The sequence below is a fragment of the Zonotrichia albicollis genome, chromosome 23 (genome assembly GCF_047830755.1).
Source record: "Zonotrichia albicollis isolate bZonAlb1 chromosome 23, bZonAlb1.hap1, whole genome shotgun sequence".
Taxonomy (NCBI): domain Eukaryota; kingdom Metazoa; phylum Chordata; class Aves; order Passeriformes; family Passerellidae; genus Zonotrichia; species Zonotrichia albicollis.
Genome location: NC_133841.1, coordinates 9,145,816 through 9,152,292, shown reverse-complemented (window position 1 = coordinate 9,152,292; position 6,477 = coordinate 9,145,816). Strand labels below are relative to the sequence as shown.

Here is a 6,477-nt window from a genome sequence, read left to right as displayed (position 1 = left end):
TCAGGACAGGACCAGAGGTAAAGAACATGCTCTACTCTGCAGCCAGGAACCACGGCTTGTCCTGGAGCCTTTGGCAGAAGGTGCCTGAGGAGACTCGGGGTCGACCACTGGGATTTTGGAGTCGAAGCTACAGAGGGTCTGAAGCCAACTATACTCCAATGGAGAAAGAAATCCTGGCTGCCTATGAAGGAGTCCAGGCTGCTTCAGAGGTAATAGGCACTGAAGCACAACTCCTCCTGGCACCCCGACTACCAGTGCTGAGGTGGATGTTCAAAGGCAAGGTTCCTTCCACTCACCATGCCACCAGTGCTACATGGAGCAAGTGGATTGCTCTCATCACTCAGCGCACCCGTATTGTCGCAGACATTTCTTCATAGAAATCCTTTCTTTGGGATTTCTCCTTCTTCTGGGAAGCAAAGGGCCCCAGAAGAAGAATGTAAACAATTGTTATCAGCTGCTGTGAAATGTAGCAGGTGTCCCTGTGATTGGCTCATCTTCCTTGTGTACCATTAAAGGCCAATCACAGGAGCAGCTCAGGGACAGATTCCCTGGGCAAAGAACTTTGTTATTCATTCTTGCTATTCTATTCTTGGCATAGCTGCTCTCTGCAACCTCTCGTCTTATTCTTTTTAGTATAGTTATAATGTATGATATATCTTATATCAATAAATCAGCCTTCTGATCAAGAAACAAGATTCTCGTCCTTCTCTCACCACAGTGACCGTCTAAGGTCGCTGTAATATCTGGTGACCCCTCGTGTCAGGGCAAAAATTAATTTGATAAAGACCAGAGGAGCAAAATTGCTGCACTGGGTAAAATCCTGTATGTGTAGCATGTGATGGTTGCTTTGAAGTGACCACAGAAGTGGATTCAAGCCAGGAGCTGAAGAACTGAAGATCCTGATTTGGACAGAGTTCACAGCCAAGGCTGACCACAAAGAGAACCTTCTTCTGGAACACCTTCAGGAAGATGTTCGCAGAGCTGGCCAGAGCAAGCTGGACATTTTCACAAGGTAATTTTGTCTTTTCCCTTCCTGATGACCCAGCCCTTCGTAGTTGTTGGCGGTTGGTATGGCGAACACATGCCTTGGAAGAAGAGGTTCAGTTCTCCCCTTCAGAGGAGAAACTTATTGCCCTCTGGCAAAAATGGTGTAGAGAAGATGGGATTTTTCTGTCAGCAACAGATCTCTATGAGTTCTTTCGATGGGCAAAGCTTTTTGGATTCTTTACTGATGTCCTGTATGCCTTGGATGTTTTTGTCTGGGAGTGCATGAATTCCATTTTCCAGTCCGTCTGGGGCCAGGAACGTGTTTTGCCTTTTATCTACCCAGCATTTCTAAAGCTCTTCCCAGTTTTGAAACGGAGAGCAGCTATTTTTCAATGGATTTCTAACTGTTATGGACAGGCTCCGTTTCCACCGTCCCCGGTGGGAGAAGACCCGGCGGGGGATGAGTGGGGGCTTCCCAGCCCCATGTCCTCAGCGGGAGAAGACCCGGCGGGGGATGAGTGGGGGCTGCCCGGCCCCCCCTGCTTCGCGGCGGGGGGGGGCGAAACTGCGCCGAGCGAAGAAGTTTTTTTTACTCTTTCCCCGGAGCCTGCGCAGACGGAACCTTCTCCCCCCCCTCCTTCTCTCCCTCCGGGGGGATGGGAATGGGCGGTCCCGCTCGAACCAGTGCCGTTGGTGCCGCCCCTGCCAGCGCTGCGTCCGCCTTCAAGACCCGCCTCACCGGCGCGGCCGCCACTCCAGGCGATCCCATCTCCGCCTCTCCAGGCAGTCCCGCCCACGGCTTCACAGGCCTCCCCGCCCCTGCCAGCGCCTGCGTCTGAGAATGCAGAAGAGGCACTTCCTGTGGCTGCTGAGTTGCTAAGCGACGACGACGCGTCTCCAGCTTCCGGCTCAGCGGGGGAGTTGTTCTCTCCGGCCCCTCTGCCGCTTCCATCGGCTTCCTCGCCACCTCAAGCCGAGACGGTCCCTGTTCAGGATGGTGCTGGAGACGGCGCCGAACCTGCGGGACCCTCGGAACAACCCGCGGCCGCTCCTACATCCAGCGGGATTCCCTCCCCGGTTCCGGCTTCCCCCCCGCTGCCTGCACAGGCTGCCCCAGCAGTCCTGCCGTTGTCAGAGGCTGTGTCCTCCGTGTCGGCGTCAGAGACTGCCCTGGAACCGGCGGCTTGTTCGAGCTCGGACCATCCCGGACCGGTTGCTGTAGCAGGGGCCCCGGCGGCTGGTCTTCCCTTCCGTGGAGCGGGGGCTGCCCGCCAGCTGACTGGGGGGACAGCCCGTCTCCCTGCTTTTAAGATCAGCATTCTCGGCGGGTTCGGGGGTGGTTTTTCGGGGATTGTCCCATGGAGGCTGCCATCTCTGCCGCCTCTCTTGCGCCCTAGTGGCGGGGGGCAGGTGCATCCCGAGAGCTCTGCCTCTGATCTCCAGCCCGGAGGGGGTGGGGATGATGCCATGGGGCGGATGAGACACAAACCCAATGCATTGCAGGGGAAGAGGGCACAGATGGAGGAGACCATAGCTGGTTTGCTGTGGGAAACAAACATCTCCAGACCCCGGATGGGATCTCTGGGGAAGGCTTCTATTTCCCTGCTGCTGGCATGCCTCAGTGGTTTTGGGGAAAGGAAGCGTGTCCCCACTCGTGCTGCCATTGTACTGGCAGCAGGGTGCAGGCCTGTGGGAATGCAGGGCCTGCCTCATGGGTTTGGCCTGGGCCGTTGGGCTCAGGAAGTTTTTGGGCCAGGGCCAGCATTTGGCCTCTTGGTGTTTCTGGGGGTTGAGGTTTCTCCTACTGGTCCTGGTCCCCCTTTGCGGGCCAGTTTTGGGGTTCCTGGTCCATCATGGGCCAGGGCCCCCAAGGCCTTTCCTTCTCTGGCACTGCTCTGTTTTGCTGCTGCTCTTTTCTTTTTCGATCACAAAAAAAAAAAAAAAAAAAAAAAAAAATTAAATAAAAAAGACTGAAAACAGTGGGCAGCAGCTCTGAAGCACTGAAGCATTGAAGGGCCAGAAAAGGACATTCTAAAGTTGTTCAAATTGTTTGAAATTGTTTGAAATAGTTGTAAGATTGTCAATATGTTTTTGATAACTGTTGATGGGACTTTTGCAGCAAGTCTGTTTTCAGGACCGAAAAGGATTCTCAGATATCCAAGAGAAACAACTTCAGCTCTTGGACTGTTCCTGAAACCCAGCTGCTTGGACTTGAATTCTCTTTGCATTGTTTTTTGCATTTTTTTAGATTGTAGGATTGTTTTAGTGATTTATTAGTATTGTATATTTTACAGTTGAAGAAATCTCCTGTTCATTTCACATCAGCATTTTTCTTTTAATTTATACAATTTAGAAGGGTGAGATGTCGCAGACATTTCTTCATAGAAATCCTTTCTTTGGGATTTCTCCTTCTTCTGGGAAGCAAAGGGCCCCAGAAGAAGAATGTAAACAATTGTTATCAGCTGCTGTGAAATGTAGCAGGTGTCCCTGTGATTGGCTCATCTTCCTTGTGTACCATTAAAGGCCAATCACAGGAGCAGCTCAGGGACAGATTCCCTGGGCAAAGAACTTTGTTATTCATTCTTGCTATTCTATTCTTGGCATAGCTGCTCTCTGCAACCTCTCGTCTTATTCTTTTTAGTATAGTTATAATGTATGATATATCTTATATCAATAAATCAGCCTTCTGATCAAGAAACAAGATTCTCGTCCTTCTCTCACCACAGTGACCGTCTAAGGTCGCTGTAATACCGTATAGGTAAACTGAATTGCCCTGGGATTTTGGAGGTCATTACAAATTGGCCCGAAGGTGAGAATTTTGGTGTCACAGATGAAGAGGAACAAGAACCAGTGACATGTGCTGAAGAGGCTCCTCCCTATAATCAACTGCCTCCAGAGGAAACACGCTACGCTCTTTTCACTGACGGTTCCTGTCGCATCGTAGGGATGAACCAGAAGTGGAAAGCAGCCGTATGGAGCCCCACACGACAGGTTGCACAAGCTACCGAAGGAGAAGGTGGATCAAGCCAACTTGCTGAACTCAAAGCTGTTCAACTGGCCCTAGACATTGCTGAGAGAGAGAAGTGGCCAATGCTCTAACTCTACACTGATTCATGGATGTAGCCAATGCTCTGTGGGGATGGCTGGAGAGGTGGAAAAAGGCTAACTGGCAATGTACAGGGAAACCAATTTGGGTTGCTGCTGAGTGGAAAGACATTGCTACCAGGGTAGGGAGGCTACCTGTGAAAGTCCGCCATGTAGATGCCCATGTACCCAAGAGTAGAGCCAATGAGGAGCACCAAAACAATGAGCAGGTAGACCAAGCTGCAAAGATAGGAGTGTCCAAAATAGACCTAGATTGGGAACATAAGGGAGAGTTATTCCTAGCTCGATGGGCCCATGATGCCTCAGGCCACCAGGGCAGAGATGCCACCTATAAATGGGCACAAGATCGAGGGGTGGATCTAACCATGGACAGTATTTCTCAGGTTATCCATGACTGTGAAACGTGTGCTGCCATCAAGCAGGCCAAGCGAGTGAAGCCCCTGTGGTACAGTGGGCGGTGGTCCAAGTACAAGCATGGGGAGGCCTGGCAGATTGACTACATCACACTGCCCCAGACACGCCAGGGCAAGCACTACGTGCTGACCATGGTGGAAGCCACCACTGGATGGCTGGAAACCTACCCTGTGTCTCATGCTACGGCCCGGAACACCATCTTGGGCCTTGAAAAGCAAGTTCTGTGGAGACATGGCACCCCTGTGTCACCCTTTTTTTTAAGATTTTCTAAGCCTTCTGATGTTGACATTCCTGGAGTGAATTTTCTCACACACTTTCTGTAAATAACTCATTGTTTTACATTCCTTTATGGAGGAGGAGAGAGTTGATGGACTGTTGGTTTGACCAGTGACATTGCAGAGGCCAGATGTCGCTGAAAGACACGAGAGAGCACAAGCACACCACCACTCAAGGTGAAGGGAAAAAAGGGAAGTTTTATTCTCTGACTCCAATATTTATAGCTTTACAAAAGTGACAGTGGATTGGAAGGTGACATTGACACCTCTGCAATGTCACTGGTCAAACCAACAGTCCATCAACTCTCTCCTCCTCCATAAAGGAATGTAAAACAATGAGTTATTTACAGAAAGTGTGTGAGAAAATTCACTCCAGGAATGTCAACATCAGAAGGCTTAGAAAATCTTAAAAAAACAGGGTGACATCTCATCCTTTTCCGTTTAAAAAGAAAAAGGAAAAGAAAATGAACAATGTGAAAAGGAAAATATGAACAACGTTCAATGTCCACTTGCAGAGGAGTCATCGGAGTGATCACTCTCAACGTCTGCATCCGAATCATCACTCAATGATTCTCCCGCTTGATGCCTTTCAGGTTGGTCACGGTTTCCATCTTGCCCGTCAGCTGGATTCTGTCTCTGCGGTCGCAGGTCAGGGCGAACACATTTTGAAGGTACCCAGCGTACCCCAGTATCTGTGGATACACAAGCATACCCGCGCCCCGAAGCGATAAGGTCATAGGGACCTTCCCACTGTTTGGTGACTAAATTCCGCACCCGAACTTTCGCTCGAAGCTGATGTGCCTCGTCCGCAGCCTGTAATGAGAGATGGTGATTCAAAATAACAGGGTTATTTGAGTTCTGCGGCACAGTGAGATGATTGATTGTGCACAAAGCTTTTGCCAACCGACTGTGCGGGGTTTCACCCTGCATTCCCCGTTTTTGTTTCTGAATAACCTGCTTCAAAGTACCATGAGCACGTTCTACAATAGCTTGACCAGTCGGAGAATGAGGGATACCAAACTTGTGTGAGACACCCCACAACTGCAGGAACTGCCGCACCTTTTGCGATGCGTAAGCAGGACCATTGTCGGTTTTCACAGCAGAAGGTATGCCCAGAACAGCAAAGGCCTGCCTCCAGTGGGCAAGGACATCACGGGCCTTCTCCCCAGTGTGAGCCGAAGCCCACATTGCAGAGGAGAATGTGTCCACAGTGACATGCACATACTTGAGCCGGCCAAACTCGGCAATCTGGGTGACATCAGTCTGCCAAAGCTCCAAGGCCCTAAGGCCTCTGGGGTTTACCCCTGCCGGCAGAGGCGGAGCAAGCGCATGGCAGTCATCACATGACTCAACAATGTCACGAGCCTCAGTTGGCGTCAGCTGAAACTGCTTCTGCAGGGTATGTGCGTTCTGGTGGAAAAGCCCATGCGATGCCTTGGCCTGTGCGAGTGTATCAGGCTGAGGCGCTACCCACGCTGGGTTAGCCAACTTGTCAGCCCTCGCGTTACCTTCTACAATAAAACCTGGCAAATCGGTGTGACTCCTCACATGCAGAACATAAAATGGATGAACTCGGGCCTGAATGGCACACCACAAGGTCTTCAGTAAATGAAACAAGGCAGGATTACTGACCTCCTTCAAAACCGAATGACCCAACCGCTGTGCGATGTCAGCCACATAGGCGGAATCCGTGACC

General features: G+C 50.8%; 1 long non-coding RNA gene across 1 annotated transcript; it reads left to right on the top strand.

Moving 5' to 3' along the window:
• Nucleotides 1-357: 357 nt before the first annotated feature.
• Nucleotides 358-2,742, top strand: LOC141731497 (uncharacterized). The gene is made up of 2 exons (XR_012583570.1): nt 358-1,012; nt 1,405-2,742. It is a non-coding gene; the product is annotated as an uncharacterized LOC141731497 (long non-coding RNA).
• Nucleotides 2,743-6,477: the final 3,735 nt, after the last annotated feature.